We start from the raw sequence: 7,500 nt of genomic DNA, 5'->3' as shown, positions 1-7,500 counted from the left end.
CAAGACTAGTAAAAGGTAATTTCCCATACCGGGAGTCGAACCCAGGCCACCTGGGTGAAAACCAGGAATCCTAACCGCTAGACCATATGGGAGCAGTTATTAAGTAAAATTAGTCATGGACTAAGAAAAAGTGGGAATAAAGAAAATTTATATATATTTTTTCATTTTGCCGCTTTGATCTTGTCTACAAACATCTGGCGGTTGCCTCGTTAGCGCAGTAGGAAGCGTGTCAGTCTAATAATCTGAAGGTCGTGAGTTCGATCCTCACACGAGGCACTGTTCAGTGAGTTTTTGTCTTCCTCCATTCATGCAGGAAATCTGGTTTTTCTGCCGAAACGTTTTTAATATATGAGGAAAGTTTTGTTGATTTCCTTGTCATTTTTGAGTGAGTAGAAGAGATGGGAATGATTTGAGCTTTAAATCCAAAATAGGATCTTGCCTAAAAAGAAACAATATTAAAGCAAAGTCCCAATCAGATTGGGTAAAATAGTCTGATGGTTTCTTATTTATTGGCGAAACTAGTTCATTAAAAAAAGGAAAATTAGCCAAACTGACAGGATAAAGGGGTTGTTGACTTGGAGTGAGAAGGGAACAATAGGAATTATTTGAGTTTTCAAGCTCAAATAGGATCTGGTGAAAAGAGGAGGAATGGGTAAACAAAGATAAGTTAGAATTTATGGCCACAAAGAGCACTTTTATCCTATAACGCTCAACCTTTGAAAATAAAAGGTTATTTCCCATACCGGGAGTCGAACCCGGGCCACCTGGGTGAAAACCAAGAATCCTAACCGCTAGACCATATGTGAGCTGTTATTAAGTATAATGAGTCATGGACTAAGAAAAAGTGGGAATAAAGAAAATCTATATATATTTTTTCATTTTGCCGCTTTGAGTTTGTCTACAAACATCTGGTGGTTGCCTCGTTAGCGCAGTAGGAAGCGTGTCAGTCTCATAATCTGAAGGTCGTGAGTTCGATCCTCACACGAGGCACTGTTCAGTGAGTTTTTGTCTTCCTCCATTCATGCAGGAAATCGGGTTTTTCTGCCGAAACGTTTTTAATATATGAGGAAAGTGTTGTTGATTTCCTTGTCATTTTTGAGTGAGTAGAAGAGATGGGAATGATTTGAGCTTTAAATCCAAAATAGGATTTTGCCTAAAAAGAAACAATATTAAAGCAAAGTCCCAATCAGATTGGGTGAAATAGTCTGATGGTTTCTTATTTATTAGCGAAACTAGTTCATTAAAAAAAGGAAAATTAGCCAAACTGACAGGATAAAGGGGTTGTTGACTTGGAGTGAGAAGGGAACAATAGGAATTATTTGAGTTTTCAAGCTCAAATAGGATCTGGTGAAAAGAGGAGGAATGGGTAAACAAAGATAAGTTAGAGTTTATGGCCACAAAGAGCACTTTTATCCTATAACGCTCAACCTTTGAAAATGCAAGACTAGTAAAAGGTTATTTCCCATACCGGGATTCGAACCCAGGCCACCTGGGTGAAAACCAGGAATCCTAACCGCTAGACCATATGGAAACAGTTATTAAGTAAAATGAGTCATGGACTAAGAAAAAGTGGGAATAAAGAAAATTTATATATACTTTTTCATTTTGCCGCTTTGAGCTTGTCTACAAACATCTGGTGGTTGCCTCGTTAGCGCAATAGGCAGCGTGTCAGTCTCATAATCTGAAGGTCGTGAGTTCGATCCTCACCCGAGGCACTGTTCAGTGAGTTTTTGTCTTCCTCCATTCATGCAGGAAATCGGGTTTTTCTGCCGAAACGTTTTTAATATATGAGGAAAGTGTTGTTGATTTCCTTGTCATTTTTGAGTGAGTAGAAGAGATGGGAATGATTTGAGCTTTAAATCCAAAATAGGATTTTGCCTAAAAAGAAACAATATTAAAGCAAAGTCCCAATCAGATTGGGTGAAATAGTCTGATGGTTTCTTATTTATTAGCGAAACTAGTTCATTAAAAAAAGGAAAATTAGCCAAACTGACAGGATAAAGGGGTTGTTGACTTGGAGTGAGAAGGGAACAATAGGAATTATTTGAGTTTTCAAGCTCAAATAGGATCTGGTGAAAAGAGGAGGAATGGGTAAACAAAGATAAGTTAGAATTTATGGCCACAAAGAGCACTTTTATCCTATAACGCTCAACCTTTGAAAATGCAAGACTGGTAAAAGGTTATTTCCCATACCGGGAGTCGAACCCGGGCCACCTGGGTGAAAACCAGGAATCCTAACCGCTAGACCATATGGAAGCAGTTATTAAGTAAAATGAGTCATGGACTAAGAAAAGGTGGGAATAAAGAAAATTTATATATTTTTTTCATTTTGCCGCTTTGAGCTTGTCTACAAACATCTGGTGGTTGCCTCGTTAGCACAGTAGGAAGCGTGTCAGTCTAATAATCTGAAGGTCGTGAGTTCGATCCTCACACGAGGCACTGTTCAGTGAGATTTTGTCTTCCTCCATTCATGCAGGAAATCTGGTTTTTCTTCCGAAACGTTTTTAATATATGAGGAAAGTGTTGTTGATTTCCTTGTCATTTTTGAGTGAGTAGAAGAGATGGGAATGATTTGTGCTTTAAATCCAAAATAGGATCTTGCCTAAAAAGAAACAATATTAAAGCAAAGTCCCAATCAGATTGGGTAAAATAGTCTGATGGTTTCTTATTTATTGGCGAAACTAGTTCATTAAAAAAAGGAAAATTAGCCAAACTGACAGGATAAAGGGGTTGTTGACTTGGAGTGAGAAGGGAACAATAGGAATTATTTGAGTTTTCAAGCTCAAATAGGATCTGGTGAAAAGAGGAGGAATGGGTAAACAAAGATAAGTTAGAATTTATGCCACAAAGAGCACTTTTATCCTATAACGCTCAACCTTTGAAAGTGCAAGACTAGTAAAAGGTTTTTTCCCATACCGGGAGTCGAACCCGGGCCACCTGGGTGAAAACCAGGAATCCTAACCGCTAGACCATATGGGAGCAGTTATTAAGTAAAATTAGTCATGGACTAAGAAAAAGTGGGAATAAAGAAAATTTATATATATTTTTTCATTTTGCCGCTTTGAGCTTGTCTACAAACATCTGGTGGTTGCCTCGTTAGCGCAGTAGGAAGCGTGTCAGTCTAATAATCTGAAGGTCGTGAGTTCGATCCTCACACGAGGCACTGTTCAGTGAGTTTTTGTCTTCCTCCATTCATGCAGGAAATCTGGTTTTTCTGCCGAAACGTTTTTAATATATGAGGAAAGTGTTGTTGATTTCCTTGTCATTTTTGAGTGAGTAGAAGAGATGGGAATGATTTGAGCTTTAAATCCAAAATAGGATCTTGCCTAAAAAGAAACAATATTAAAGCAAAGTCCCAATCAGATTGGGTAAAATAGTCTGATGGTTTCTTATTTATTGGCGAAACTAGTTCATTAAAAAAAGGAAAATTAGCCAAACTGACAGGATAAAGGGGTTGTTGACTTGGAGTGAGAAGGGAACAATAGGAATTATTTGAGTTTTCAAGCTCAAATAGGATCTGGTGAAAAGAGGAGGAATGGGTAAACAAAGATAAGTTAGAATTTATGGCCACAAAGAGCACTTTTATCCTATAACGCTCAACCTTTGAAAATGCAAGACTAGTAAAAGGTTATTTCCCATACCGGGAGTCGAACCCAGGCCACCTGGGTGAAAACCAGGAATCCTAACCGCTAGACCATATGGAAGCAGTTATTAAGTAAAATGAGTCATGGACTAAGAAAAAGTGGGAATAAAGAAAATTTATATATATTTTTTCATTTTGCCGCTTTGAGCTTGTCTACAAACATCTGGTGGTTGCCTCGTTAGCGCAGTAGGAAGCGTGTCAGTCTCATAATCTGAAGGTCGTGAGTTCGATCCTCACACGAGGCACTGTTCAGTGAGTTTTTGTCTTCCTCCATTCATGCAGGAAATCTGGTTTTTCTGCCGAAACGTTTTTAATATATGAGGAAAGTGTTGTTGATTTCCTTGTCATTTTTGAGTGAGTAGAAGAGATGGGAATGATTTGAGCTTTAAATCCAAAATAGGATCTTGCCTAAAAAGAAACAATATTAAAGCAAAGTCCCAATCAGATTGGGTAAAATAGTCTGATGGTTTCTTATTTATTGGCGAAACTAGTTCATTAAAAAAAGGAAAATTAGCCAAACTGACAGGATAAAGGGGTTGTTGACTTGGAGTGAGAAGGGAACAATAGGAATTATTTGAGTTTTCAAGCTCAAATAGGATCTGGTGAAAAGAGGAGGAATGGGTAAACAAAGATAAGTTAGAATTTATGGCCACAAAGAGCACTTTTATCCTATAACGCTCAACCTTTGAAAATGCAAGACTAGTAAAAGGTTATTTCCCATACCGGGAGTCGAACCCAGGCCACCTGGGTGAAAACCAGGAATCCTAACCGCTAGACCATATGGAAGCAGTTATTAAGTAAAATGAGTCATGGACTAAGAAAAGGTGGGAATAAAGAAAATTTATATATTTTTTTCATTTTGCCGCTTTGAGCTTGTCTACAAACATCTGGTGGTTGCCTCGTTAGCACAGTAGGAAGCGTGTCAGTCTAATAATCTGAAGGTCGTGAGTTCGATCCTCACACGAGGCACTGTTCAGTGAGATTTTGTCTTCCTCCATTCATGCAGGAAATCTGGTTTTTCTTCCGAAACGTTTTTAATATATGAGGAAAGTGTTGTTGATTTCCTTGTCATTTTTGAGTGAGTAGAAGAGATGGGAATGATTTGTGCTTTAAATCCAAAATAGGATCTTGCCTAAAAAGAAACAATATTAAAGCAAAGTCCCAATCAGATTGGGTAAAATAGTCTGATGGTTTCTTATTTATTGGCGAAACTAGTTCATTAAAAAAAGGAAAATTAGCCAAACTGACAGGATAAAGGGGTTGTTGACTTGGAGTGAGAAGGGAACAATAGGAATTATTTGAGTTTTCAAGCTCAAATAGGATCTGGTGAAAAGAGGAGGAATGGGTAAACAAAGATAAGTTAGAATTTATGCCACAAAGAGCACTTTTATCCTATAACGCTCAACCTTTGAAAGTGCAAGACTAGTAAAAGGTTTTTTCCCATACCGGGAGTCGAACCCGGGCCACCTGGGTGAAAACCAGGAATCCTAACCGCTAGACCATATGGGAGCAGTTATTAAGTAAAATTAGTCATGGACTAAGAAAAAGTGGGAATAAAGAAAATTTATATATATTTTTTCATTTTGCCGCTTTGAGCTTGTCTACAAACATCTGGTGGTTGCCTCGTTAGCGCAGTAGGAAGCGTGTCAGTCTAATAATCTGAAGGTCGTGAGTTCGATCCTCACACGAGGCACTGTTCAGTGAGTTTTTGTCTTCCTCCATTCATGCAGGAAATCTGGTTTTTCTGCCGAAACGTTTTTAATATATGAGGAAAGTGTTGTTGATTTCCTTGTCATTTTTGAGTGAGTAGAAGAGATGGGAATGATTTGAGCTTTAAATCCAAAATAGGATCTTGCCTAAAAAGAAACAATATTAAAGCAAAGTCCCAATCAGATTGGGTAAAATAGTCTGATGGTTTCTTATTTATTGGCGAAACTAGTTCATTAAAAAAAGGAAAATTAGCCAAACTGACAGGATAAAGGGGTTGTTGACTTGGAGTGAGAAGGGAACAATAGGAATTATTTGAGTTTTCAAGCTCAAATAGGATCTGGTGAAAAGAGGAGGAATGGGTAAACAAAGATAAGTTAGAATTTATGGCCACAAAGAGCACTTTTATCCTATAACGCTCAACCTTTGAAAATGCAAGACTAGTAAAAGGTTATTTCCCATACCGGGAGTCGAACCCAGGCCACCTGGGTGAAAACCAGGAATCCTAACCGCTAGACCATATGGAAGCAGTTATTAAGTAAAATGAGTCATGGACTAAGAAAAAGTGGGAATAAAGAAAATTTATATATATTTTTTCATTTTGCCGCTTTGAGCTTGTCTACAAACATCTGGTGGTTGCCTCGTTAGCGCAGTAGGAAGCGTGTCAGTCTCATAATCTGAAGGTCGTGAGTTCGATCCTCACACGAGGCACTGTTCAGTGAGTTTTTGTCTTCCTCCATTCATGCAGGAAATCTGGTTTTTCTGCCGAAACGTTTTTAATATATGAGGAAAGTGTTGGTGATTTCCTTGTCATTTTTGAGTGAGTAGAAGAGATGGGAATGATTTGAGCTTTAAATCCAAAATAGGATCTTGCCTAAAAAGAAACAATATTAAAGCAAAGTCCCAATCAGATTGGGTAAAATAGTCTGATGGTTTCTTATTTATTGGCGAAACTAGTTCATTAAAAAAAGGAAAATTAGCCAAACTGACAGGATAAAGGGGTTGTTGACTTGGAGTGAGAAGGGAACAATAGGAATTATTTGAGTTTTCAAGCTCAAATAGGATCTGGTGAAAAGAGGAGGAATGGGTAAACAAAGATAAGTTAGAATTTATGGCCACAAAGAGCACTTTTATCCTATAACGCTCAACCTTTGAAAATGCAAGACTAGTAAAAGGTTATTTCCCATACCGGGAGTCGAAACCAGGCCACCTGGGTGAAAACCAGGAATCCTAACCGCTAGACCATATGGAAGCAGTTATTAAGTAAAATGAGTCATGGACTAAGAAAAAGTGGGAATAAAGAAAATTTATATATATTTTTTCATTTTGCCGCTTTGAGCTTGTCTACAAACATCTGGTGGTTGCCTCGTTAGCGCAGTAGGAAGCGTGTCAGTCTCATAATCTGAAGGTCGTGAGTTCGATCCTCACACGAGGCACTGTTCAGTGAGTTTTTGTCTTCCTCCATTCATGCAGGAAATCTGGTTTTTCTGCCGAAACGTTTTTAATATATGAGGAAAGTGTTGTTGATTTCCTTGTCATTTTTGAGTGAGTAGAAGAGATGGGAATGATTTGAGCTTTAAATCCAAAATAGGATCTTGCCTAAAAAGAAACAATATTAAAGCAAAGTCCCAATCAGATTGGGTGAAATAGTCTGATGGTTTCTTATTTATTGGCGAAACTAGTTTATTAAAAAAAGGAAAATTAGCCAAACTGACAGGATAAAGGGGTTGTTGACTTGGAGTGAGAAGGGAACAATAGGAATTATTTGAGTTTCAAGCTCAAATAGGATCTGGTGAAAAGAGGAGGAATGGGTAAACAAAGATAAGTTAGAATTTATGGCCACAAAGAGCACTTTTATCCTATAATGCTCAACCTTTGAAAGTGCAAGACTAGTAAAAGGTTATTTCCCATACCGGGAGTCGAACCCAGGCCACCTGGGTGAAAACCAGGAATCCTAACCGCTAGACCATATGGAAGCAGTTATTAAGTAAAATGAGTCATGGACTAAGAAAAAGTGGGAATAAAGAAAATTTATATATTTTTTTTCATTTTGCCGCTTTGAGCATGTCTACAAACATCTGGTGGTTGCCTCGTTAGCGCAGTAGGAAGCGTGTCAGTCTCATAATCTGAAGGTTGTGAGTTCGATCCTC

General features: G+C 38.0%; 13 non-coding genes across 13 annotated transcripts in view; 8 read left to right on the top strand and 5 right to left on the bottom strand.

Annotated features, from left to right (window-relative positions):
• Window positions 1–20: 20 nt before the first annotated feature.
• TRNAE-UUC (transfer RNA glutamic acid (anticodon UUC)) lies at window positions 21–92 on the bottom strand. The gene has a single exon. It is a non-coding gene; the product is annotated as a tRNA-Glu (tRNA).
• Window positions 93–203: 111 nt separating this feature from the next.
• On the top strand, window positions 204–276 carry TRNAI-AAU (transfer RNA isoleucine (anticodon AAU)). Its single transcript has one exon. It is a non-coding gene; the product is annotated as a tRNA-Ile (tRNA).
• A 641-nt stretch (window positions 277–917) lies between these two features.
• TRNAM-CAU (transfer RNA methionine (anticodon CAU)) lies at window positions 918–990 on the top strand. Its single transcript has one exon. It is a non-coding gene; the product is annotated as a tRNA-Met (tRNA).
• Window positions 991–1,459: 469 nt separating this feature from the next.
• Window positions 1,460–1,531, bottom strand: TRNAE-UUC (transfer RNA glutamic acid (anticodon UUC)). Its single transcript has one exon. It is a non-coding gene; the product is annotated as a tRNA-Glu (tRNA).
• Window positions 1,532–2,184: 653 nt separating this feature from the next.
• On the bottom strand, window positions 2,185–2,256 carry TRNAE-UUC (transfer RNA glutamic acid (anticodon UUC)). Its single transcript has one exon. It is a non-coding gene; the product is annotated as a tRNA-Glu (tRNA).
• Window positions 2,257–2,907: 651 nt separating this feature from the next.
• On the bottom strand, window positions 2,908–2,979 carry TRNAE-UUC (transfer RNA glutamic acid (anticodon UUC)). Its single transcript has one exon. It is a non-coding gene; the product is annotated as a tRNA-Glu (tRNA).
• A 111-nt stretch (window positions 2,980–3,090) lies between these two features.
• Window positions 3,091–3,163, top strand: TRNAI-AAU (transfer RNA isoleucine (anticodon AAU)). The gene has a single exon. It is a non-coding gene; the product is annotated as a tRNA-Ile (tRNA).
• A 652-nt stretch (window positions 3,164–3,815) lies between these two features.
• TRNAM-CAU (transfer RNA methionine (anticodon CAU)) lies at window positions 3,816–3,888 on the top strand. Its single transcript has one exon. It is a non-coding gene; the product is annotated as a tRNA-Met (tRNA).
• Window positions 3,889–5,080: 1,192 nt separating this feature from the next.
• TRNAE-UUC (transfer RNA glutamic acid (anticodon UUC)) lies at window positions 5,081–5,152 on the bottom strand. The gene has a single exon. It is a non-coding gene; the product is annotated as a tRNA-Glu (tRNA).
• Window positions 5,153–5,263: 111 nt separating this feature from the next.
• On the top strand, window positions 5,264–5,336 carry TRNAI-AAU (transfer RNA isoleucine (anticodon AAU)). The gene has a single exon. It is a non-coding gene; the product is annotated as a tRNA-Ile (tRNA).
• A 652-nt stretch (window positions 5,337–5,988) lies between these two features.
• Window positions 5,989–6,061, top strand: TRNAM-CAU (transfer RNA methionine (anticodon CAU)). Its single transcript has one exon. It is a non-coding gene; the product is annotated as a tRNA-Met (tRNA).
• A 652-nt stretch (window positions 6,062–6,713) lies between these two features.
• Window positions 6,714–6,786, top strand: TRNAM-CAU (transfer RNA methionine (anticodon CAU)). The gene has a single exon. It is a non-coding gene; the product is annotated as a tRNA-Met (tRNA).
• Window positions 6,787–7,437: 651 nt separating this feature from the next.
• The window catches only part of TRNAM-CAU (transfer RNA methionine (anticodon CAU)), a 73-nt gene continuing 10 nt past the window's right edge, over window positions 7,438–7,500 (top strand). The window contains exon 1 of the tRNA in view: window positions 7,438–7,500. This exon is cut by the window's right edge and continues 10 nt beyond it. This is a non-coding gene — a tRNA (tRNA-Met).

This window comes from Rhinoderma darwinii, chromosome 3, assembly GCF_050947455.1.
Source record: "Rhinoderma darwinii isolate aRhiDar2 chromosome 3, aRhiDar2.hap1, whole genome shotgun sequence".
NCBI lineage: Eukaryota > Metazoa > Chordata > Amphibia > Anura > Rhinodermatidae > Rhinoderma > Rhinoderma darwinii.
The sequence above is the reverse complement of the archived record's forward strand: the minus strand, read 5'-3'. Positions and strand labels throughout refer to the sequence as shown.